The sequence below is a fragment of the Globicephala melas genome, chromosome 2, assembly GCF_963455315.2.
Source record: "Globicephala melas chromosome 2, mGloMel1.2, whole genome shotgun sequence".
Taxonomy (NCBI): domain Eukaryota; kingdom Metazoa; phylum Chordata; class Mammalia; order Artiodactyla; family Delphinidae; genus Globicephala; species Globicephala melas.
Genome location: NC_083315.2, coordinates 63,142,404 through 63,169,010, shown reverse-complemented (window position 1 = coordinate 63,169,010; position 26,607 = coordinate 63,142,404). Strand labels below are relative to the sequence as shown.

The 26,607-nt window shown below is 44.0% G+C and overlaps 1 protein-coding gene across 2 annotated transcripts in view; it reads left to right on the top strand.

Annotated features, from left to right (window-relative positions):
• Positions 1-26,607, top strand: part of THSD4 (thrombospondin type 1 domain containing 4) — a 628,347-nt gene that overhangs the window by 147,920 nt on the left and 453,820 nt on the right. The gene's annotated exons all lie outside the window — the stretch shown is intronic.

The following is a 26,607-nucleotide window of genomic DNA, read 5'->3' as shown; positions in this document are numbered from 1 at the left end:
ATCCACCCTTGCCAGCCACACATACTCTCTTGACCTGGTCATTGGGAGTTTGGAGAGAGAGGATCATTTCACAGAGAAGGTGCTTTGGCCGAATTCTGAATGATAAGTCAAATCTGAGTTGATAGAAGGGAGAGTTCTGAGGACTGGTGTGTCATGTCAGTGGGAGAATAAAAGAGAGACCAGCTGGGAGAGGATGATTCCTTCTTTCTGTCTTCCTGCATATAGACCGGAGGACCCTCCAACGTCGCTCTGGGACTGAGGGGCTGCTACTTCTAAAGCCAAGGGTTTGACATGTGTTTTCTCTCTTCATCCTGACCACAACCCCATAATAACATAGCTCCCCAGTCCCTTATCTGAAATGCTTATGGCCAGTGCATTTTAGAATTCAGAACTTTTCAGAGTTTAGAAAGGTAATGTTAGGGCATGTTTCACGTGTTAATGACATTCCTTCCGTGGCATGGGGCAGCATGCCATCGTCAAACACCTTATTACTGCTGCAGTGAAACATACGAATGTTCACATCAGCTAGGATAAAATAAAAGACCATAAAAAGCTTTATGTCTGTTAAGGTGAGGTTTGCTGCCCAATTAGTTTTGCCACCAAACTGAGAAAAATGTAAGAAGAAAAGGAAAGACGAGGGACTTCCCAGGTGGTCCAGTGGTAAAGAATTCGCCTTCTAATGCAGGGGACGCGGGTTTGATCCCTGGTTGGGGCTCTAAGATCCCACATGCTGCGGGCATCTAAGCCCACACGCCGCAACTATTGAGCTCCTGCGCCTCAACTAGAGAGCCCGTGTGTTGCAAACTATAGAGCCCACACACCCTGGAGCCAGTGCGCCACAGCTAGAGACAGAGAAAACCTGCACGCTGCAACTAGAGAGAAGCCCGAGTCCGCAACGAAGAGACCACATGCTGTAAGGAAAGATCCTGCATGCCTCAACAAAGATCCCGTGTGCCACAACTAAGACTCGACACAGCCAAAAAGATAAGGAAAATAAATAAATTTAAAAAATAAATATTAAGAAAAAGAAAGACAAAAACTTGGTTTGCAAAACTTTTGGTTTCAGAATTGCAGATTTATAACAGCTAAAGTTTATTGAATGCCTATTCTGTACCAGGCACTGTTCTTGTCCCTTTGCACTGACAACCCTATGAGACAGATGCTAATATCATCTGCATTTTAGAGGTGAGGAAACAGAGGCCCAGAGAAGGGGAGTAACTTGCCCAAGGCCACACAGCTAGTCTGCGAAGAGTTAGGATTGGAACCCAGGCAGTCCTGGCTCTAAGGACCTAATGAAGTATTGTTACACGTGAGGCTCTAAGGCCCTAAGAGGTTAAATGACTGCTCAGATTCCTAGAGCCATGGGAAAGCTGAGATTTGAAGGTGCTGTTGATTCCCAGATCCCTGGAGTACTAGGGACTTCTCTTCCAGCCTCTGTGGTTGAGAACCAACCTAGGAGAGCTGCCTAGGGAACAGGCTCAAGTTGGCTGCAGGCCTGGGCTGCAGACATTCCAGCCCATGTGTTTTGGCAGCAGGAATTTTTTTTTCTTCTAACTTATTGACAAGGGACCAGTTACTGTTTACTATGAAGTTCCTACAAGTTTCTATCATGCTCTTGTAATTTGACGTTTTAGATGAAACACTCCAAATATTAGCCTGGAAGACCTGCACTGCTGACAAATGTCGAGCTCTTCCTGGCTGATGAAAATCACATTTGCTTATATTTATTAGTCATTAGGAACTTGCATAGTATATGTGACCCCAGAAGACATGTCAGTGTGTTCTCTGGATGGCTGTCTGCCCCACTCTCTGTTTCAGGTTTGAGATTTGAGGCGAAGGCTCTCGGGAGCTTAGATGTTTAAGAAACTGTTAGGTTGTGATACTAGGCAACTGAAAACCTAATTGGAGCCAGATAACAAATAAAATAATTCAACCTTCTAACAAATATTTATTAAGCGTCTACTATGTTGTAAGGCCCTGGACAGACAAAAGGGTATAAAAACCAGGTGAGGGATCCTCCAGGCTCTCTCTTACTGACAGGCTAGAGCAGCTGTTTGCAAACTTAACTATTTTTTGAAGCGTAAGAATCCTTTCTGCAAAATCAGCCTTAGGTAGAGGCTCAGTCTGTCACACAGACAAAAGCTGAGCTGCTCTGGTGGAAGCCTCAGTGGCATTGCTATGGCAACCCAGGGTCTAGATCCAAATGCAGCAATGGTTTTCAACCTTGGTTGACCATCAGAATCCTTTGTCCATCTTTTAGAAGTCTTGACACCCTGGTCACATCCCAAGTGAACATCTGGATCTCTAAGGGTTGTGTTTGAAGATCTGTATAATTCCAATCCAGCCAAGGTTGGGAGCCACTGATCTGGAAGTACCTCTCTGGAACCTCAAGGTTCTGTGGAAAGTAATTTGGGAATCAGTCTTGTCCAGCAGAATTTTCCAGCTTTGGCAAGAATGTATCAGAGTCACTTGGAGTGGGGTGGGGAAGCTTGTTAAAAGTAGAGTTGCCCAGTCTCCACTATCTCCCCTGCCTGATGGGGATTCTGTTCAGTAGATTTGTACTGTGACCTGGGTAGCTTTATTTTAAATGATTCTGATATGCTCCAGAGTTTGAGAACCACTGCTCTAGAAGGTTGGAAAAGGCATGTGTGTAAATGCCTTCCGGATAAGGCAGGGGGCTGAAATAGTAATCGTAATGATAATGGCTACCGTTTTGGATCCGTCTCATGTACAGGCACTATGTCAAATGCACTGTAACGTTTACAGTTCACACAGCCCTATGAGGCCGATGCGGTTATTCACATTTTACAGGTGAGGAAGCAGACTCGGAGGAATGAAGTGACTCACTCAAGATCACCCACTTCAGAAGCAACAGAACCAGAGTTTGAAGTAGGTCTGTCAGAGTCCAGCACTAAAGTTCTTTTCTCTGAAATGAGTATTTTTGAAAAGGGTATTTTGAAAGTGAGGCTGCTCACTTCCAGCAGGTGTGGTCCGGAAAAGCTGCTCGGAGGTTGGATAGCTTGAGACACGTCTTGAAAAGTGGATGGGATTTGGTAGTCAAGGTTTAAAATGAACTGCATCTCTTCCTTGCGTTGTTCAGCTCTCTTACCCAGGGAAGTCTTTGCATCTAGTCCTGGGTACCAGGGCAGTTCAAAAAAAAATTGGAAGCCGTGGTCCTTGTCCTTGACAATGAGGTAGTGGATAAGTGGCAAACTCACAAAACACTGCAAGGGCCAGAAAACAGTAGACATGTGGCCAGAGTTCAGGAAGATGGGAAATCTTTGTGGGACGGAACAGTCAGGGAATACTGCACAGAACAGGTAGGATTTGAACCTAACCTTGATGAATAAATAGAATTTACTTGGCTGGAATAGATCTGGAAACTTCTTGAGTCCACTTGCTCCCACATCAGACTTTTGTCTCATTAAAACATGCACATTCACCCTCCAAAAAACCTTAGAAATCATGTCAGTACTGATTGGAGCTCTCCCAAGGATCCTAAAGTTATTTAACCTCTCTGAACCTCAGGGGCTTCATCTTTCAAATAAGGATAATAATACTATCTATCATATGGGATTGTTGAGTAATTAAATGAAATAATATATTGTCTGGTCCATAGTAGGTGTTCAATAAATTGTAGCTTTAATGCCATTATGAATTTAGAGGCTGAGCGGTAGCGTGTTGGGGAGTTCCAGTTAGAACTCTTATTCTGCAGGGAGGATCAGGTGGAGAACTAAGACCACAGAGGAAGACAGGGAGTCGGGAACTGAGGACTAGTCCAGGAGGGCAGGACTCTGGGCAGCACAGTCTGGGTGCAGCCAGGATCCCAGGGCCCGGGCACCCTTCCCTGTGCCCTTTCCTGATGTAGCCTGCTCGGAAAAGGCCTCCACAAAGGTGGCCTTCCCTGGGATTTCGTCAGAGCAGTGGCAGCCTTGGGAGGCTCAGGCCTGGGGGACTGCAGCCTGCAGGTTTTGGCCAGCAGATTCCAGAAGCATTGCACCAAGTCCTACCTCTCTCCATGTCCAGGGCTGTGTCCCTGGGATGGCTAAAGGGAGAGGGGTGGGCAGGGGAGGCATTTAGGTGAGTCGGGAAGCAGTGCAGCAACTCAGACCTGTGAAATTAAAGCCAGTCCTCAGTAGGAGAGGCTTCCCCCTCGATTTCTGGAAAAGGATACCCGCAGACTGGAGGGAGGCCCAAGAAGCCCCTGCTATGGTAGGACCTTCCCTCTTGTAACAGCAAAACCAAACAGATTTCCCGTTCCTGAAATGTCTAGTGACAGTGGCACCCAAAGAGAGGTCCTGCTGCCCGGAGTTCAAGTACCTAAGCTTACAGAACCTGTTGTAAATACCTGCTGGCCAGTTTCATTCAGCTTCCACAAAGACAGGAAATGAGAGCAGCGTCCACTACTATTTGAGGACCACTTCAGGTACCTTTGTCATCGCTCTCGTTGCCAAAGAGCCCGCTAACAGGCAGACATTCCTCCCCGTGGGCTTCCTCGTGACCCAGTTTTCCTGATCATTATGCGTGTGAACCAGCTGGGGAATCTGGGGAATGGGATGCTTGATGGCTTTAATTCAGAGATGTTCAAGATAGGGAACGCCCTCCCCCAGTGGGCATTGCCAAGTCGAAAACTGTCATCTACTGGAGACCATTGTAGGAGCCTGGGGCTGGAAATTCACAGCTGTGAAAATCACGGTCATTGTTTCCATTGGGTGGAGTGTGTCATATCCCTCAGGTGTGAGAAAGAGGTTGTAAAGGGTGGGCTTCCCAGAGCCTCGGAGCAAGTAGAGTGAAGTTTCCTTTGGGAGGTAGTCTGGCTGGATCAGCCATTCTGTTGCCCAGGCTGTGCAGACTGCTCTCAGCAGCAGTTTGTGGCCAGTTCTCAGTTATTTATTTTTTTTCTTTGAAATATTGGTCTTTATTTGTTGTCAGTCTTTTAAGCAGACCTTCTGATGACAGGGGGCAACGGGAGCTAACCCATCCTGAGAGGCTGCACGTTGCGTGCCGGTGAAGAGCTCAGCCCTGGTGTTGACGGGTCTGGGTTCTCGGCCCAGTTCTGCCCCTTGCTTGCTGTGTGTCCTGCGGACACCGCTTAACTTTTCCCTGATGAGGATAATAACACACCTGCTTCGTTGGGTTGCTGTGAATTGGATAATTCATACGAAGTGTTTAGCATAGTGCAGGGGCTACTCATAAGCCCTCAGTAAAGGTGTCAGAATGCCTTCCACGTGCCAGGCCCATTGGCAGGCGTTTTTTTTTTTTTTTTTTTTTTAAAGAAGATGTTGGGGTAGGAGTTTATTAATTAATTTATTGATTTTGACTGTGTTGGGTCTTCATTTCTGTGCGAGGGCTTTCTCCAGTTGCAGCAAGCGGGGGCCACTCTTCATCGCGGTGAGCGGGCCTCTCGCTATCGCGGCCTCTCTTGCTCCAGACGTGCAGGCTCAGTAGTTGTGGCTCACGGGCCTAGTTGCTCCGCGGCATGTGGGATCCTCCCAGACCAGGGCTCAAACCCGTGTCCCCTGCATTAGCAGGCAGATTCTCAACCACTGCGCCACCAGGGAAGCCCCGGCAGGCGTTTTATATGTGGCGTTTTATCATATCTTCATCCCAGTTTTGTGTGGCAGACTTATATTGTTCCATTCGTGGTAGACAAACTCGAGGGTCGAAGAGAAAATGTCAAGTTCAGGGTCACACAGAAGGCAGGCAAGAGAATCAGGGTTTAAACCCATCTGTACTTACCATGTTCATCTCAGACTTGCCCTTCTAGAGGGCCGTTTTCAAAGTTAAGGGTAACACTCACGAATTAAGCTAAGTTTGATGAACTAATACTTCTCTGTTTGAGATGAAAAACAAAAATTTTCTCCAATATTTACCCCATATATAACATGGACACAGATATAGATATAGATGATATAGATATAGATATAGTAACACTGAAACCGTCTCCACCATGAACTCCAAAGTCTGTGTGGGATCCCAGGAGAAATACCAGCTAGCCACAGTCAACATCTGGCCATGCAAAACTTTCACATGAAGGTATTTGCTTTTAAAGCCTGTCTCTGGATCACAGGGCTTAATTCATAGAGATGACCTGGGCATTACCTTGTTGTGTTTAGTTTTCATTTTAATTCAGTCAACGTTCCTTGTGTATTTGCTGTGACCCAGGCCCTGTGCTACACACAGACGGGATAGACAGATGAAGGAGGTGTGGTTTTCAAGGACCTCCACGCCTAATAAGGAAACAGCTCAGGGATAAACACCAGAATGCAGTGTAGTGAGTATTCTACCTGTGGGGTGAGCAGAGGGCTGTGGGAACACAGAGGTGGAGCTAATTCTTGGAGAATTAAGATGACTCGGTTGGTGGAAGTCCTTCCTTGCAGGGTGAGTTCGCATTACTCAGGGGGGAAAGAGGTGGGGAGTACTTGGTATGGATGGGAGATGGCAGTGGTTTGGTGACACAAGAGGAACAAGAAAGTCTCCTTGTCCTCAAGGAGTGCATGCTGGTGGGGTGGGAGAGGAAGACAAGCAAACAGACACTTAAAAGGCCAAGTGCTCTCTTAAGAGAGATGCTCAGGGTGTGAGGAAGGAAGGGAGGGGAAGAAGGAGGACCAGGGAGCCAGAGAAGGCTTCACAGAAGCAGTGATGACTGAGCTGAGCTCTGAAGGATTTTAGCAGAGAGGAGGGCATTCCCCCAAAAAAACAAACTGCGAAGGCTGACCCCTGGAGGCATGGTGAGCCTATCATGTTCTGGAAGTTCTAAATGGTCCGATGGGACTGGAGCACAGGCTGTATAGGAAGGCGTGTGCAAGCGAGACCAGGAAAGTCCACAGGCTCCTTTCCAAGGAGGGATTAGTAAGCAGTCCTAAGGGGATTGAAATAGAATTTCTTCGAGAGAGGCAGTCCCGGTAAACATGGATAACCAGCACATTTTCATCTTAAAGCAAGATGATGTCTCCATTGTATAGTTGGTCTAAATCTCTTCTTAATGCCCTTGTGATTTTACAAGCATTTGGCTCTGCTACCCTCCTCCCCCAGCCCCGTCTCCGTAAAGCGCGTGAAGCCGGGGTTTGCTGCCGGGGAACTTGGGCTTGATCCTCTAGTTTTGCAGTAGGTCTTTTAGTTTCCTATTGATGCTGTAACACTGACCACAAAGTTGATGGCTTAAAGCAGCCCACATTTATTCTCTTACAGTCTGGAAGTCTCTTACAGTCTAGGACTTCAGGGGAGGATGTGTTTCCTTCCCTTTTCCAGCTTGTGGAGTCGGCCTGCCTTCCTTGGCCCGAGGGCTTTTCCTCCCATCACTCCACCCTCGTGCCTCTGTCATCTCACCTCCTCTAACTCTTATCCACCCGATCTCCTCCTTATAAGGACCCTTGTGATTACATGGCACCCACTCAGATAATCCAGGATAATCTCCTCATTTCAAAATCCTTAATCACATCTGCAAAATCCCTTTGCCACTGAAGGTAACATTCCCGGGGTTCCGGGGATTAGGATGTGGGCATCTTGGGGTTGGGGATGGGGGAGCATTATCCAGCCTACCATAGTGTACTTGCGTTTTGGGGGGTCTTAAAAATACCCTAGTAATAGGACAGTTTCTCTGCTAGCAGGACCACCCGCCATTTCCCCGCATCATGTCTGGTAATCGTCTATGGTAAATTCAGCAGTGCCGTTTCCCAGTAAAAAGAAGAGGAAAAACCACGCATTCCCCCATTGCGCTCTTCTGTGCTCTGCTTTGGACATGCGGTGTTAATCAAGGACAGTGATAATGAAGTTAAAGATAATAGACGCCCAAGGCAGCTGGCGTAGGATAAAGAACTCTGTATTCCAGTCCAGAGTCCAGGGTCCAGTCCCCAGCTCTCACGAACACTTTGATCTTGGGGAAGTCACCTCATTTCTCTGAGCCTTAGTTTACATGTTTGTAAAACAAAGGGATTTTATCCATTCATTAAGGTCTCTTGCCTGATATTGATGTGTTACTGAGGTCCGATTGCTCTTTTAAATGCTCCCACCACCCTTCTGCCATCCCGAGTGATGGAAAGACGGTGGCTGGGAGACACAGCTCTCGGACCTGTTTTCCAACACGCTCTGGAATGCGACGGCTTTTCTTCTCTCTAGATGCATCCACATCGTCACCCTCTGTTCAGACTTCTGCCCCATCACATGAGTTTTTCTTAAAAGTGCTGTCCATATGTCTGACGTCCTCTTCTTGGTCTCCCCCTGGGCTTTGGCCCTTTTCTGTTGGAAGCACTGGTAGTTCTTGCCTTGGAAAAGCCCTGGACTGGGAGTCATTAGACCCCACTTCCTGTCTCATGGCCATGATTTGCTAGCTGGATGACCTTTGGGAATCAATCTAATCTATAAAATCTGGATAATTATTTGTCCTCTGTCTTCCATAGAGGCCTGCTGAGAGGGTCAGATGAGGTAACAGCTGTAAAAGTACTTTTAAAATATAAGACACTGTTCAAAACCAACATGGCTTGATTATTTTATTATCATTGACCAGATCACCTTTGGGTTTTAGAGCCTTGAGTCTTTTTCTGTGATTTCTAGCCTATGCGTGTACATGCGTGTGTGTGTGTATGCATGTAGCGTATGTATGTGTGTGCATGTGTGTGTGTTTGCTTGAAAGGTCCTTTCATTTCGAAACGGGACAGACAGGATCAGGCCTAGGTCACAGGCTGTCCCATCCTTCCCCACCTCCCCAGGGAGCTGTCTCTGGCTTGTGCGTAAGAATCATTTGTTTTCTTAGCTCCTCCTTTCCTGCCCACTTTCTTGGAGGCCATTTGCATTTCATCATTAATAACTCTGGAGCAATATGTTATTTCTGTCCTGAGGGGCCCTGGAGCCAAGTGGGCCCCTTCATGATGTTGGATAGCAAGTTTTGCTGTTAATTAAACTTCACAAGGCCACATGCCATTTTCTTGACCCTCCGTCGAAACCTAGGGAGTCTCGTTACATACAGGCAAGAAACCACATGGCAAGAGAAGGGAAAGCTTTGGCGTTGTCTGTGTTTCTCCTTGGAAAACCTCCCTGGTGATCCTGGGCAGTTAGCAGAGAAAGCAGGGACATCTGTTTGAAATGCATACTCTATATTTTTGTTGTTGTTTGTTTTCTGCCTGCAAGGAAAGTTTTGTTTCTTTACCTTCTTTTGAAGCAGCGTTTCTACTTAGTCCCTGAATTGTTTGACAAGAAGTTACCTGTTGATGCTAACCAGATAAATGGTGTTTTAATACGCTTCGGTTTCTAAATCTGAAACCTCGACGTTTGCGGCAGAGCCGGGCTCACTGGTGTGTACACTTCTGCCTGTAGGTTAGGAAAGGTTGGAGCCAGATTTTAAGCTTGAGCGACTCTGCTTGCAGACAAGGCTCCAAAGAGCCCTTGTTCCTTTCTTGTGGCATTTCCTTAAGTGTCAGAAGTGTTTCATTAGTTATCAGAACAACGATCACATTTGCCATAAGAATGCTGCATTGAATCTCCTCCAAGTCATTCATAACTCCGGGTTCCAGAAGAGAGATGATGGGCTCTGGAAAAAACCGGACAACAATATGTGTGCCCCAAAAAGGGGATCTCCACCTTGCATCTGGGACCCCTAGGGCTTCTCCTTGGATGCATGCCTGGTGGCAGTCAGAGATGCCTTCGTGTAAGGATGGGAGGGGGGACACATCCTGTATGTGTCGGGTTACTGTCATTTCCTTTACTCACCCCCTCCCTGCACACGTTGCTAATTCAGTCGTAGTGAAGGCAACCATCTTTATAGCACCTACTGTGTGCCACATCAGTCGCATATGTATTTGAGCCTTAAGCAGCCCCACGTTGCAGTTGAGAACACTGAGCTGAGGTAGAAAACTCCCCAGCGTCCTGCTCCTGGAAGGGGCGGAGTGGATCTGAGTGCAGTGTCGCCTGACCCCAGCCTCCCCACTCTTCCCACTCCGAGCCTATAATGTGGATCCAGGTAATTTAACAGGGAGAGAGTTTGGGGTACAAAAGCTGTGACCTCACTGTTGGTTTTCATGGCAAAGTACTAACAGCCCCTCAAGGGCTTTTTGAGTCCTCACTTTCTCATCCATCCATAGACCCTTTCCTGGGCATAGTGTTCTTTTAGCTCATCTCTGTTAATAGTAACAAGGGCAACCACAACCGATGTTTATTGAGGGTTTACTGTGTGTAACAGGCTGAGTGACAGACCCCCCCACCACCCACCCAAAGGTATCAAGTCCTGTTCCCTGGAGCCTGAAAATGCTAACTTACCCCCCCCCCCAAAAAAAAAAAAAAGACTTTGCAGATGTAATGAAGGATCTTGAGATGGGGAGATTATCCTACATTATACAGGTATAGGCCCTAAATGCAACCATGAATGTCATTATAAGAGACAGGCAGAGAGGGATTTGACATCCAGACACACAGAGGAGAAGGGGATATGAAGACAGAAGAGAGAGAGATTTGAAGCTGCTCTTCTTGAAAATTGGAGTGACGGGCCACAAGCCAAGGAATGCTGGCAGCCACCAGAAGCTGGAAGAGGCAAGAAAATAAGAGTCTCCCCTAGAGCCTCCTGAGGGAGCACAGCCCTGACAACAACTTCATTTCGGTCCATTGATACTGATTTTGAACTTCTGGCCTTCAGAACCATGAGAGAATACATTTCTGTTGTTTTAAGCCACCATGTCGGTGGTAGTCTGTACGGCAGCTACAGGAAACTAATGCACCATGTTGAAGGCTTTGAGCTAAACCTCTAAGAACTCTTCACGTGTAAAGTAATCCATATTATCCTTTTTTTTTTTTTTTTTAATACGAGAAGAACGCTGCACTTAGATGAAGTGATGAGCCTTGGGGCCCAGAGCTAGTAGGCTGTAGAACAGGGATTTGAACCAGAGCTTGGCTCTAAGCCTCTGCTTTTAATCACTGTGTTCTTCTCTCTTCCTGTCCCCTAGACTTATTTCTTGGCTTAATGCCCCCTACGTCAGGCCTAGGTCAAGATCAGACCTTGCCCCAGGAACTTCCTTTTCCTCTTTGCAGTCTGACTTCCAGGCACGCATTATTTTCTTTTTTCCCTCATGAATCTTTTTCTTATAAAAGCATTTAGTCCTCCATGGGCCTTGTGGATCCAGCCGCAGTTAGCTAAGATTTCCTTTTCCTTGGTGATTAGAACACATGGGCTAGTGCTGAAAATGTTTTCTTTCTGGATTTGGAGGGAAACTAATTTCCCCCACCCTATTTTCCAATAAATGCTCATTCCAAACAGTCCTTCCCTGTAATCCTTCGTGAGTGGCATTTGTTATTTATAAGCTGTGCTCCCACTGCAGCTGTTTAAGCTCCTTAAGAGCTTACCATTTATTCATTCAGTAACATTTGTTAATATCTCCGTTATATACATTCACACAGACTTTCTAGCTTGGAAGGTTGTTTAATATTTTTTAGACTCAGTTTCCTTAGGTATAAAATAGGAATAATGACCCACTTTACTGTTCACAGGGTTAAATGGATAACATGCATAAAACATTTGGCAGGTGTTCAATAAATTACTGTGATCTGAATACTGAATTTATTTAAGTACACAGTGCCATTTTGGGGGATGGAGTAACATCTAGGACAAATCCCTTTTTCCTTCAATTAACTGAGGGTGACAGACTTGTACCTAAAAAACTTCCTCTAACACAAAGAAGAAAGTTATGCATCATTTTTCACACTCGACCGTTATAATTGAAATATTTCATATTTATAATAAAGAAAAAATGAAGTGATATATGGCAAGTGGGTACACAGAAAGTGGTACGTGTAGAAGCTCAGATTGGGGAGACATTCAGAATATGAGAGAAATACCATTGCTTCCTCCGTGGGCCTTTCACATAAAAGATGCTCAAGAAATGTAAGTTGCATTATCATCATTATTACTGTTGCATTAATAAATTCAGCAGAACTTACAGAAAATAGTTCTTCAGTTTGCTTCAACCTGCTGGGGGCTCAACCTCTGGGGCAGAGAGCACTGTTTGAGAGTCCCCAGGGGAGAGGGGTTAGGAGCTCACGTTTGCTTGGCACCTGCCTGGCCAGGCACCTTGCCCCACTCCAGTCTCATTTGGTTTCCCCTAAGCCCCTGAGTCACGCAGGGCCGCTCAGGTTCAGATCACAACACACACCAGCAACAGGTTTGATTCCCAAGGGGGCTCCTCTCAGTTACGCTGGAGAAATGAATGCATTTACTGTTCTTCCGTGCAAAGCCAGCGCCGTACCTCTCAGCCCCCGTTTGGCTGTCTGCCTCTGCAGTGACCTTCTGTGTCAAGGTGGCAGGCTGTGTGTCTCTCTCCTTGGGGACAGTGCAGCTGTCATGGTAACCACAATTCTGGAGCATCCACAAAGGCTAGGCCCTTTACCTTCATTATTTCATCAACACCCCCCCAGTGGCCCTTTTTCCACCCCTTGGGGCCCACACCACACAAGGCACCTGGAGATCAGCCCTGGAAACCCAGGATCACTCAGATGCGCAGTGGCACCAGTGAGCACTGTGGTGACTTGTTCTTAGGGATACTTGGCTGGCTTTCAGACACCATCCTTTAGACAAGGGGAAGCAGCCTGATGGCGAGGTCCACATCAAAGTCTAATTCATCTCCTGGGATCCTTGTCCCAGAAGAACTGGGTCCGTTCTGAAGGCTGTTTTATATTTGGGGGTGTGTGTGGGGACAGCGCTATGGTCCTTGCCTTCTGGGAGGCCAGCGGTTGGGTTGGGTCACTGAGGGTAGGGTCTTGAGGCTTGGCTTCCTGGTGCAAAGAGGGCCTTTTAAACTCAGAGTCTCTCCTTTCTGCTTTCTTCGCTAGATTGCTTGCCTCTTGAATCATTCGTCACTTGCCCCTGTGTCCTTCCTCCCTCTCTCCCTCCTGCCTCTCCCCCCACCCTCAACCATGTATAAGCCTTTGAGATCCTTCTTCCCTGGAGGTTCAGAGCAAACCTATCAGCTGATTGTTACGCTGGTCTTTAGATCCAGACCTTGAATACTTTCCGGGGAGCAGATGTGGTTAAACCAGCTAATGCGTGTGACAGTGTGTACCACCCGGTCGACAGACAATCAAGAAAGCTTTTGTTTTCCTCATCTTAATTTTTATTTCCCTAAGTGGTCAGATTTTTGCCTCTTATCTTCTGCGGACACCAGAGAATTTATTGCCTGGAACAGCTCTGGCAGGACTTTCAGTCTTCTGAACTTCTAAGAAGACATATGCACTCAACCTAAACCATTTGCTCACAGCCTCTTTGAACTTAGCACATTCTATCCTCTCTCCCTTTGGCAGGTGATCACAATGGAACAGGGCAAGTGTTCGGAACACAGGGCTCTCGTTCCAGCTTTGAGCTGCAGACTCCTTTCCCTCCAGCTCGCCTTGGATCACGAGGCCCCCTGGTGAACGCAGGTTTCTGTTCTTCAGCTGCTGTTCCCTTCCATTCTCCCTCCCCTCGAATTTGAGCATTAAGGTCTCTCTAGGTGGCCACTGACTACTGATTTTTAATTTCACCAGCTCCCTTTGCTTCCCACCCAGAAGTGTGGGGATGCCTTGACTTCTTGCTTATTGGAACTTAGAGCCTTTATATCTCTACTGATTGATCCATAGAGGTAACCTTTACTGACCCACTGGTAAGAAATGCTGAGCAATTAACCTATGGTCTCTAACAGGTGCTATTTCAACAAACATTCACAGAGTGCCTCTGGGTCAGACCCGCTGCTAATTTCACGGATTACACACACAGGAATAAGACACTGACAAGACCTGCCCCCAAAGACTAGAAGACTTGTGGGGAAGCCAGACCTTTTACTTACCAACGTTACCAAGATACAGTGTTAATGCCATTGGCAGAGGGGTGTGCAGACTGCAGAGAGCACTAACTGTGTGGGGACCACTTGGGGGAAGCATACAGGCGCTGATGTTTATTTTGGGCCTGGAAGGCTGTACCAGTTCAGAAGTCGGTAGGTAGAGTAGAATTCCAGGCCGGCCCTTAGAGGCACAAGAGCTCAGTGTGTTTGGGAAATGTTGAGTGATCCTTTATGCCTGGGAAGTGTAGGGTTGGCGGCAGGAGACGGGGGAGAGGATGAAGACTGGAGTTGAATTTGGGAAGAGAGACTGAGACCAGATGATGAAGGACTTAACGTGGCATCAAACCAAACGTGCCTTAAAACCATCTATGTTTGGACTTTATTTTCTAGGCAGAGATGAGCCATGAGTGTTTTTTGAAACAGAGGGTAATGACCAAGGGCTGTGTTTATGAAAACAAATCTGGTGGAAAGAGAAGTCAAAAGGGCATGAGGGTCCTGACCCTGACTTGGGTACCTCATGGATGGGGATGCTGTAGACAACCTGGGAATATGCACTGGGTGTTTGTCATCACTGTAAATACTGGATTGGATGTCACAGAGCCAGTGCTATTCCTTACCTAGGCTATGTTGCCCAAGCACATCCAGACTCCAGAGAAGCTGGGCACAAGGCTGGTGATGGCCTTTGTTGATCTAAAATCTTCTGGGAGTGTATGACTTTTCAGTTATTGACAGTGACATTTCAGAAGAATATTTTCTCCCCTAACTATTTCTGTCCCTTCAGTCTTTGGGGATTACAGCTTCTTTATAAGTGGGTATTTTGTGTCCAATTGAAATGTCTGCATATTTAAGTACTAAGTTTTGTGACTTGTATTCTCTTTGTGATGCTGTGTATACAGCAGACAAAACCTTTAAGGAGAGTTCTGACTGGGGATTTCTGCGTTTGCTTCTTAAGATCCTCCCCACATCCGTAAACAGCCACATTTAAAAAAAATTCAGTGGAACAACAGTTACGGTCTCACCCAATAGATGAGACTTTTATTGCTACATAGAGGGATAATTCATGTACCGGAAATTAAACACAGAGAGTAAGGGGAAGGGGAGATTTTCCTTCCTTTGGCAATCATGGTTTGAGCCATTCCTTCATTTGTTATTTCAGTTTTTCAACAGTTATTGAACACATACTCTATGCCGGCCGTTGTACTAGGTTCTAAGGATATAAGACAAGTAAGACATACCCCCTGCTCTGAAGGAGCCTACAGTCTGGTAAACTAAGGCAGACTAAAGAAATCGGCATAATAAAAGGTTGTTGTGCTGTGACAATTACATGGGGTCCAGTGGAAGGACAAAAGGGAAGGACATGGATGCAATGGAGTGAAGGGTTGAGCTGGGGTTCGGACCAGGAAAAGCTTCACGGGGGAATTAATGCTTCAGCTAAGTCCTAAAGAGCGAACAGATAGTTGTCGTAGAAAATGGTGGTGGGGAAGGCAGCCTGGAGGAGGAAACAGCATAGCCAGAGCATATGGAGAAATAAATTGGGTTGTTCTGTTGGGAAACTCCAAGAAGTGTAATGTGGGTGGTCCACGTAGTACCCAGGGTGTGACGAGCCATGTGGTGCAGGCTGGGTGACTGAGCCACGAAGTTTGAACTTAATATACAGGGGTGAGGAGAACAGAAGAGCCAGCCGACTTCAGGGTATGGTGTGGTACTTGAGAGTGAAACAGAGCAGTGTGGCCCACAGACCAACAGCATCCCTTGGGAACTTGTAAGAAATGCAGATTCTCAGACCCTACCCCAAATCTCCTGAATCAGACTCTTTGCAGGTGGGGTTCAATGGTCTGTTTAGATAAGACTTGCAGGTGATTCTGATGCTTGTTCAAGCTTGAGAACTACTGAGAAGGAGAGTATAGGAAGAACTAGAAAGAGAACCCTTCTGTGTCGTGGGTGAAGATGATGAATTTGGGCTTGAATGTGTTGAGATGTCTGGGGGGATGTCTAAGTAGAGCAATTAAAGTGTAGTCCGAGGACCCACAGCATCAGTGTCCTCTGGGAGATGGTTACAAATGCAGAATCAGACCCCCACCCCCCGACCTCCTGAATCAGAAGCTGTAGTTTGACAAGATCCCCAGGTGACTTGCAGGCACCTCACAGATGAGAAGCAGTGCTAGTCTAGAGGTTAGTTGGGTCCATGGGATTGATGCTCAAAAGAGGGGTCTGGGCAGGCAGTAGACACGTGGGTGTTGTCAGTTTGTAGGTGACACACTGCAGGGTTTGTGTATAGAGCTGGGAAGAGGGAGGCTAGATGTGGTGTCTTTGCTGGAATCATCACACTGACTGGTCAGGATTAACATCACCAAGCTGCACAGCATCACACGTAATGAGCCCCTGGATGGTAGCCAGCCTGTTGTAAGAAAAGTGTTTTATGTGCTTCTTACCCTTTCCAAAATGCTATTTGCAGCCATTTTCTCAAGAAACAACAATTTCCCCAGACATCCATAGTAGGTCATTGGAAGAACTGGGACCGGAACCTGCTGTCAGAACACTTACTGCCTTGTTCTTGTCATTGTGGGGGAGGGAGGCTCTGCACTTACTAATGTCGTCAGGCTTGGGAATGTGAATGAGCGGGAAAAACTATCACACATGATATGCTCATAGATCAATAAAAGTTTGTTAAAGGTTGTTGAAACAAATGATGGAAAATGAATGATCAAACTGCTTTCAGATTTGAAAAATGCATTCCTGTTGGTAACCTCAATTTGACCTTTACAACATCACTGTAAGTAGATAAGATGGGAATTATTCATGCTCCCATTTTAAAAAAATAACAGCTTTATTGATATAATTAATGTACCATAAAATTCACCATCTAGAGTGTATAATTCAGTGGTTTTTAGCATATTCACAAGGTTGTGCAACCATCACCACTATCTAATTACAGAACATTTCCCACCCCAAAAAGAAACCCGTACCCTTTAGCAGTCACTGCCTGTTCTCCCCTCCCCCCCCCCAGCCCCTGGTAAGCGCTAATCTGCTTTCTGTCTCTATGAATTTGCTGTTTCTGGACATTTCATATAAATGGAATCATGCAATACGTAGCCTTTTGTGTCTGGCTCTTTTCACTTAGAATAGTGTTGAGGTTCATCAGTATTGTAATATATATCAGTACTTCATCTCTTTTACGGCTGAGTAGTAATCCAGTGTATGGATATGCTCTGTTTTGTTTATCCAATCATCAGGTGATAGGCATTTGGGTGGTTTCCATCTTGCGGCTATTACGAACAAAGCTGTTATGAACGTTCATGTACAAGTCTTTGCTTGGACATATGTTTCCACTTCTCTTGGGTATACACCTAGGATTGGAATTGCTGGGTCACACGGAAATACTGCATGTAACTTTTTGAGCAACTTCCAGATAGTTTTCCAAAGTGACTGCACTATTTTACGTTCCCACCAGGAATGCATGAGGGTTCCAGTTTCTCTGCATCCTCTCCCAACACTTGTTATTATTTGTTCCTTTTATTATAGCCATCCTAGTGGGTGTAACTCATTTAATAGGTAAGAAAATTGAGGGTACATTTTTTTGCCAGAGTTTGTGGAGCTAGTAAATGGCCAAGCTTGAACTTTTTAAAAAAAGAGCAAATACGTATATGAAGTGTGCTCTGTGCAAGGCATTATTTAAGTCCTTTGCTCTTAAGTCGTTTATGTTTTACAACAACCTGGAAGGAAAGCACTATTATCATCTTTATTTATAAATGCATGCAGGGCCAGGACTGGACCTGAGATGCAACATTTAAGGAGACATCACAACCCTGAGAGTGAGTGTCTCCTTAAATGTTGCATCCTAAGTGCTTCAAAAAGCCTAGTGACTGGGGCTTCCCTGGTGGCGCAGTGGTTGGGAGTCCGCCTGCTAATGCTAGGGGGTGCTGGTTCGTGTCCCGGTCCGGGAGAATCCCATGTGCCGCGGAGCGGCTGGGCCTGTGAGCCATGGCCGCTGAGCCTGAGCATCCAGAGCCTGTGCTCCGCAACGGGAGAGGCCACAGCAGTGAGAGGCCCGCGTACAGCCAAAAAAAAAAAAAAGCCTAGTGACTGACCCAAATTTCACAATTACCAGGTGGCAGAGCTGGGATTCAGACTCAGGAAACCTGGTTTCAGAGTCCAAGTCTAACCACTATGCTTTACAAACATCCATGTCCTTGACTTCAAACCCAGGCCTTTTCCATTTGTTTCTCAAGACCTAACTTTCCAAAATTAGCTAAAACTTTGACAAATGGGATATCCCAAGTAAAATCCCAGAGATGGGTTACGGGGAGACTAAGCAGAACTAATCAACCTAACAGCCCCCAGGGCACCTACCGCGAGCACCCCTGGAAGGGTTAACTGGCTACACAGATCCTCTCGGCCACATCTGTGCTTATTATCCCAACTCCGCATAAATCTACCCAGTTCATGTCGGCTCCCTTGCAAGTGGCCAGATGGACTCTGTCCTGGTGGGGAAGAGGCCATTCTGAACCATCAGGATGATTAGCTCTGACCAGCTGGCTGTAAGGAAAACACACATTCTCCTGGCCAAGTGGGGATGAATCTGCGGCTTGTCCAAGTGTTCTGAGTCAAAGATTCAGAAATCATCTCTCTCACAAGCACACCCTAACTAGCTGCTCCTTCTCTGTAGTCCGTTTATCAGAATTAACTGGCCATTTGTTTCTGAATCATCCTCTTTCCGATGGTGCTGCTGTTCGGGTGGGTTTTGAATGGTTCTCTGGTTTAGGCAGAGCCTCCCACAAGGCAGTGTGAGTACGAAAATATACAGGTGCACATGTATCAGTTACCCCCTCAGGGGTGATGGGCAGCCTTTGGAAAGATGCTTACAGAAGTCATCAGCCAACTGTAGCAGGCTCTCCCTCTGCCTCCTCTGCTTTCCAGTGGGTTCAGCACCTCTCACTGAGCTGTAGCAGTGCAGCCCGGCCCAGACCAGCAGATTTTTGTATATGTCACAAACTCAGAGGTTTTTAAAACAATTTTATAGCTGTCTTTCTCCATTAAGCATAATACATTTTATTGTTGAATTCTCACTCTTTTGTTTGGAATGTCAATTCTGTTCTTTGACTTTGTTCCTCAAGTCGTGCTGGTGATGCTGGTCCAGAGTCGTTGGTGTGTGGACCAGCATCACCAGCATCACCTGGGAGCTTGTTGGAAACTCAGAATCCTGGGCCCCACCCCAGACCTCCTGAGTCAGAATCTGACTCTCTCAACACGATCCCTAGGCGATTCCTGTGCACATTCAGATTTGAGAAGCATCACTCCATGTGTGTTTATTTCCATATTACCTTCAGCTGGGAACTCCACCCAGTACTTTCTGTGAAGCTAGAATTTTTGTTAGGCTTTCAGATCTTTAAAAAAAAAAAAAAGGCAAACACACACACACACACACAGAAATTCTTTCCTTCACTTTTTCATGAGGTCATTCATTCATGTTACCTGGCCTGCCACAAGAAGAAAAAAGCAAATTACATCCAACATATATATATATATATATATATATATATATATATATATATATATATTTATATATATAGATAGATATTTGTTTGTTTTAAGACTTTTTTGTTGTTGAATTTTAATCTAATTTCTTTCGAGATTGTTATCTTTCTGCAAGAATCTTTGCTAGCATTTCTTTTTTTTGACATATTTATTAGACTATAATTGCTTTACAATAGTGTGTTAGTTTCTTCTTTATAACAAAGTGAATCAGTTATACATATACATATATCCCCATATCTCCTCCCTCTTGCCTCCCTCCCACCTTCCCTATCCCACCCCTCTAGGTGGTCACAAAGCACCGAGCTGATCTCCCTGTGCTATGCGGCTGCTTCCCACCAGTTATCAGTTTTACATTTGGTAGTGTATACATGTCGATGCCACTCTCTCACTTTGTCCCAGCTTACTCTTTCCCCTCCCTGTGTCCTCAGGTCCATTCTCTAGTAGGTCTGTGTCTTTATTCCCATCTTGCCCCTAGGTTCTTCATGACCTTTTTTTTTTTAGATTCCATATATATGTGTTAGCATACGGTATTTGTTTTTCTCTTTCTGACTTACTTCACTCTGTATGACAGACTCTAGGTCCGTCCACCTCACTACAAATAACTCAATTTCATCTCTTTTTATGACTGAGTAATATTCCATTATATATTTGTGCCACATCTTCTTTATCCATTCATCTGTTGATGGACCCTTAGGTTGCTTCCATGTCCTGGCTATTGTAAATAGAGCTGCAATGAACATTGTGGTACATGACTCTTTTTGAATTATGGTTTTCTCAGGGTAGATGCCCAGTAGTGGGATTGCTGGGTCACGTGGTAATTCTATTTTCAGTTTTTTAAGGAACCTCCATACTGTTCTCCATAGTGGCTCTATCAATTTACATTCCCAACAACAGTGCAACAGGGTTCCCTTTTCTCCACACCCGCTCCAGCATTTATTGTTTGTAGATTTTTTGATGATGGCCATTCTGACTGCTGTGAGGTGATACCTCATTGTAGTTTTGATTTGCATTTCTCTAATGATTAATGATGTTGAGCATTCTTTCGTGTGTTTGTTGACAATCTGTATATCTTCTTTGGAGAAATGTCTATTTAGGTCTTCTGCCCGTTTTTGGATTGGGTTTTTTGTTTTTTGATATTGAGCTGCATGAGCTGCTTGTAAATTTTGGAGATTAATCCTTTGTCAGTTGCTTCATTTGCAAATATTTTCTCCCATTCTGAGGGTTGTCTTTTTGTCTTGTTTATGGTTTCCTTTGCTGTGCAAAAGCTTTTAAGTTTCATTAGGACCCATTTGTTTGTTTTTATTTCCATTTCTCTAGGAGGTGGGTCAAAAAGGATCTTGCTGTGATTTATGTCATAGAGTGTTCTGCCTATGTTTTCCTCTAAGAGTTTGATAGTGTCTGGCCTTACATTAAGATATTTAATCCATTTTGAGTTTATTTTTGTGTATGGTGCTAGGGAGTGTTCTAATTTCATTCATTTACATGTAGCTGTCCAGTTTTCCCCACACCACTTATTGAAGAGGCTGTCTTTTCTCCACTGTATATTCTTGTCTCCTTTATCACAGATAAGGTGACCATATGTGCATGGGTTTATCTCTGGGCTTTCTATCCTGTTCCATTGATCTATCTTTCTGTTTTTGTGCCAGTACCATACTGTCTTGATCACTGTAGCTTTGTTGTATAGTGTGAAGTCCAAGAGGTTGATTCCTCCAGCTCCGTTTTTAGTTCTCAAGATTGCTTTGGCTATTCGGAGTCTTTTGTGTTTCTATACAAATTGTGAAATTTTTTGTTCTAGTTCTATGAAAAATGCCAGTGATAGTTTGATAGGGATTGCATTGAATCTGTAGATTGCTTTGGGTAGTGTAGTCATTTTCACACTGTTGATTCTTCCAGTCCGAGAACATGGTATATCTCTCCATCTATTTGTATCATCTTTAATTTCTTTCATCAGTGTCTTACAGTTTTCTGCATACAGGTCTTCTGTCTCCTTAGGTAGGTTTATTCCTAGGTATTTTATTCTTTTTGTTGCAATGATAAATGGAAGTGTTTCATTAATTTCACTTTCAGATTTTTCATCGTTTGGAAAAATGATGTATAGGAATGCAAGAGATTTCTGTGCATTAGTTTTGTATCCTGCTACTTTACCAAATTCATTGATTAGCTCTAGTAGTTTTCTGGTAGCATCTTTAGGATTCTCTATGTATAGTGTCATGTCATCTGCAAACAGTGACAGCTTTACTTTTTCTCTTCCGATTTGGATTCCTTTTATTTCTTTTTCTTCTCTGATTTCTGTGGCTAAAACTCTTGAAACTATGTTAAATAATAGTGCTGAGAGTGGACAACCTTGTCTTGTTCCTGATCTTAGTGGAAATGGTTTCAGTTTTTCACAATTGAGGACGATGTTGGCTGTGGGTTTGTCATATATGGACTTTATTATGTTGAGGCAAGTCCCCTCTATGCCTACTTTCTGCAGGGTTTTTATCATAAATGGGTGTTGAATTTTGTCGAAAGCTTTCTCTGCATCTATTGAGATGATCATATGGTTTTTCTCCTTCAATTTGTTAATATGGTGTATCACGTTGATTGATTTGCATATATTGAAGAATCCTTGCATTCCTGGGATAAACCCCACTTGGTCATGTTGTATGATCCATTTAATGTGCTGTTGGATTTTGTTGAGGATTTTTGCATCTATGTTCGTCAGTGATATTGGCCTGTAGTTTTCTTTCTTTATGACATCCTTGTCTGGTTTTGGTATGAGGGTGATGGTGGCCTCATAGAATGAGTTTGGGAGTGTTCCTCCCTCTGCTATATTTTGGAAGAGTTTGAGAAGGATAGGTCTTAGCTCTTCTCTAAATGTTTGATAGAATTCGCCTGTGAAGCCATCTGGTCCTGGGCTTTTGTTTGTTGGAAGACTTTTAATCACAATTTCAATTTCAGTGCTTGTGATTGGTCTGATCATATTTTCTGTTTCTTCCTGATTCAGTTTCGGAAGGTTGTGCATTTCTAAGAATTTGTCCATTTCTTCCTGGTTGTCCATTTTATTGGCATAGAGTTGCTTGTAGTAATCTCTCATGAACCTTTGTATTTCTACAGTGTCTGTTGTTACTTCTCCTTTTTCATTTCTAATTTTATTGATTTGAGTCTTCTCTCTTTTTTTCTTGATGATTCTGGCTAGTGGTTTATCAATATTGTTTATCTTCTTAAAGAACCAGCTTTTAGTTTTATTGATCTTTGCTATTGTTTCCTTCATTTCTTTTTCATTTATTTCTGATCTGATCTTTACGATTTCTTTCCTTCTGCTAACTTTGCGGGATTTTTATTCTTCTTTCTCTAATTGCTTTAGGTGTATGGTTACGTTGTTTATTTGAGATGTTTCTTGTTTCTTGAGGTAGGATTGTATTGCTATAAACTTCCCTCTTAGAACTGCTTTTGCTGCATCCCATAGGTTTTGGGTCGTCGTGTTTTCATTGTCATTTGTTTCTAGGTATTTTTTGACTTCCTCCTTAATTTCTTCAGTGATCTCATGGTTATTAAGTAGTGTATTGCTTAGCCTCCATGTGTTTGTATTTTTTACAGATTTTTTTGCTGTAATTGATATCTAGTCTCATAGCGTTGTGGTCAGAAAGGATACTTGATACATTTTCAATATTCTTAAATTTACCAAGGCTTGATTTGTGACCCAAGATATGATCTATCGTGGAGAATGTTCCATGAGCACCTGAGAAGAAAGTGTGTTCTGTTGTTTCTGGGTGGAATGTCCTATAAATATCAATTAAGTTCATCTTGTTTAATGTATCATTTAAAGCTTGTGTTTCCTTATTTATTTTCATTTTGGATGATCTGTCCATTGGTGAAAGTGGGGTGTTAACGTCCCCTACCATGATTGGGTTGCTGTTGATTTCCCCTTTTATGGCTGTTAGCATTTACCTTATGTACTGAGGTGCTCCTATGTTGGGTGCATAAATATTTACAATTGTTATATCTTCTTGGATTGATCCCTTGATCATTATGTAGTGTCCTTCTTGTATTTGTAATAGTCTTTATTTTAAAGTCTGTTTTATCTGATATGGGAATTGCTACTCCATCTTTCTTTTGATTTCCACTTGCATGGAATATCTTTTTCCGTCCCCTCACTTTCAGTCTGTATGTGTCCCTAGGTCTGAAGTGGGTCTCTTGTAGGCAGGATAATATGGGTCTTGTTTTTGTATCCATTCAGCCAATCTATGTCTTTTGATTGTAGCATTTAATCCATTTACATTTAAGGTAATTATCAATATGTATGTTCCTATTACCATTTTCTTAAGTTTTTTGGGCTTGTTATTGTAGGTCTTTTCCTTCTCTTGTGTTTCCTGCCTAGAGAAGTTCCTTTAGCATTTGTTGTAAAGCTGGTTTGGTGGTGCTGAATTCTCTTGGCTTTTGCTTGTCTGTAAAGGTTTTAATTTCTCTGTCAAATCTGAATGAGATCCTTCCTGGGTAGAGTAATCTTGGTTGTAGGTTTTTCCCTTTCCTCACTTTAACTATGTCCTGCCACACCCTCTGGCTTGCAGAGTTTCTGCTGAAAGATCAGCTGTTAACCTTATGGGGATTCCCTTGTATGTTATTTGTTGTTTTTCCCCTTCTGCTTTTAATATTTTTTCTTTGTATTTCATTTTTGATAGTTTGATTAATATGTGTCTTGGCGTGTTTCTCTTTGGATTTATCCTGTATGGGACTCTCTGTGCTTCCTGGACTTGATTAACTATTTCCTTTCCCATATTAGGGAAGTTTTCAACTATAATCTCTTCAAATATTTTCTCAGTCCCTTTCTTTTTCTCTTCTTCTTCTGGGACCCCTATAATTCAAATATTGGTGTGTTTAATGTTGTCCCAGAGGTCTCTGAGACTGTCCTCAATTCTTTTCATTCTTTTTTCTTTATTCTGCTCTGCAGTAGTTATTTCCACTATTTTATCTTCCAGGTCACTTATCCGTTCTTCTGCCTCAGTTATTCTGCTATTGATCCCTTCTAGAGAATTTTTAATTTCATTTATTGTTTTGTTCATCACTGTTTGTTTGCTCTTTAGTTCTAGGTCCTTGTTAAACGTTTCTTTTATTTTCTCCATTCTATTTCCAAGATTTTGGATCATCTTTACTATCATTATTCTCAATTCTTTTTTCAGGTAGACTGCCTATTTCCTCTTCATTTGTTAGGTCTGGTGGGTTTTTACCTTGCTCCTTCATCTGCTGTGTGTTTTTCTGTCTTCTCATTTTGCTTAACTTACTGTGTTTGGGGTCTCCTTTTCGCAGGCTACAGGTTCATAGTTCCCATTGTTTTTGGTGTCTGCCCCCAGTGGCTAAGGTTGGTTCAGTGGGTTGTGTAGGCTTCCTGGTGGAGGGGACTAGTGCCTGTGTTCTGGTCGATGGGGCTGGATTTTGTCTTTCTGGTGGGCAGGTCCACGTCTGGTGGTGTGTTTTGGGGTGTCTGTGGACTTATTATGATTTTAGGCAGCCTCTCTACTAATGGGTGGGGTTGTGTTCCTGTCTTGCTAGTTGTTTGGCATAGGGTGTCCAGTAATGTAGCTTGCTGGTCGTCGAGTGGATCTGGGTCTTGACGTTGAGATGGAGATCTCTGGGAGATTTTTGCCGTTTGATATTATGTGGAGCTGGGAGGTCTCTGGTGGACCAATGTCCTGAACTTGGCTCTCCTACCGCAGAGGCACAGCCCTGACTCCTGGCTAGAGCACCAAGAGCCTTTTGGGACATCTGAGGTCTTCTGCCAATGTTCAGTAGGTGTTCTGTAGGAGTTGTTCCACATGTAGATGTATTTCTGATGTATCTGTGGGGAGGAAGGTGATCTCCATGTCTTACTCTTCCGCCATCTTGAAGCTCCTCCTAAAACCGACTTCTTAATTGCATCTCTCAAAGCAACATTCTGGATCCTCCCATCATTCATAGAGTCCTTAGTGTTGCCAAGATTAATTGAGAAATGCCTAAAGGCAAAATAAACACTAGCACAACTTAATACTTAACCGTATCAGCTAAGAATGACGGTGCAATTAATGATAAAGATGTTAATAATTAGTTGTGGTATGTTAAATGTTACGCTCAGTGGTTATGTAGAGTGAAGCAAGAATTTCCTCGTGAGGGCAGAAATTAATGTTTCACCCTGATTGCTATTTTAATGTGCTTATTTTAAAGGGGCCATCCTGTAGAAACTCTCGGGCACATTTCCAATTATACATAAATGTAGAATTAATTATTATGGAAGCATAAAATTTTAGAGCTGGAACGACCTTCGTGGTCATTTAATCCAGTTCAGTCATTTTACAAATAAGTAAGAGTTATATGTCTTACTTAAATCCTTCCACAGTGTTGGAACCTTGCTTCCCAACTCTCAGACCAGTGATGGTGAAACCTTCTCAGATCCCCACAGACAGAAGGGGGAGGAACTCTGAGGCATTCTCTTGCCTCAGAATTCCTGACGCATTGCTTGTTGTATTGCTCCCAAGGCTGTTACCCCACCTTGTGTTATGTTCTAGTTACTTTCAGTTGTACCGTTGGGATCTTGGGAACTCTCTCTGATTCACTTTTATATTTCTTCGTCATTCCTAACTCTGTATTTTGCAAACAGTATTTTCACAATACATTTGTATGCAGTGGTGTGCTGGAGTTTTTTTCCCTGCTTGTTAGAGATGATTGTGTCTTCACATCGATAGCTTGAAATTGGCCATGGTGGGAGTACTTACACCGTGAAAATGGACAAATGGCACAAATCAGGGCTTTTTTCCCACTGGAAAGCCAGTTGTTGGAAATTTACATGCACACTTCTGTTTACATGATTGTCATAAAACCTCACAAGGCAGCTGGTCTTGACAAAACCTAAAGGTCCATACCAATGTGCAGACGACCATTTACTCATCGTTCCACATGGGTTCCGCATTGTTCAGCCTCCTCCCATTTCATCAGGGGTTGAGTATGACCCAGAGCAAGTCTCGCCTCAGGACGGCATTGGTCTTTGGTTGCTTAGCTAGGTTCCATTTACCTGGAAAAGCTATTTGGGCATGAATGGTCATGGAAACAGGGTCTGAAATATCAGGTACAATTAAGTGAGAAACGCCCCCCCCCCCCGCAAACTATTATCTGAAAAAGAGCGAACAGTACGTTACTCTGGCTGAAATTACAATTCTATCTTTATTCTTCTCAAAAAACCTTCAGTGGCTCCCTACAACCTACAAAAACACCCAAACTCCCTGACATAAATCACATACTGGCCGCAGCTTACCGTTCTAACCTCATGTTC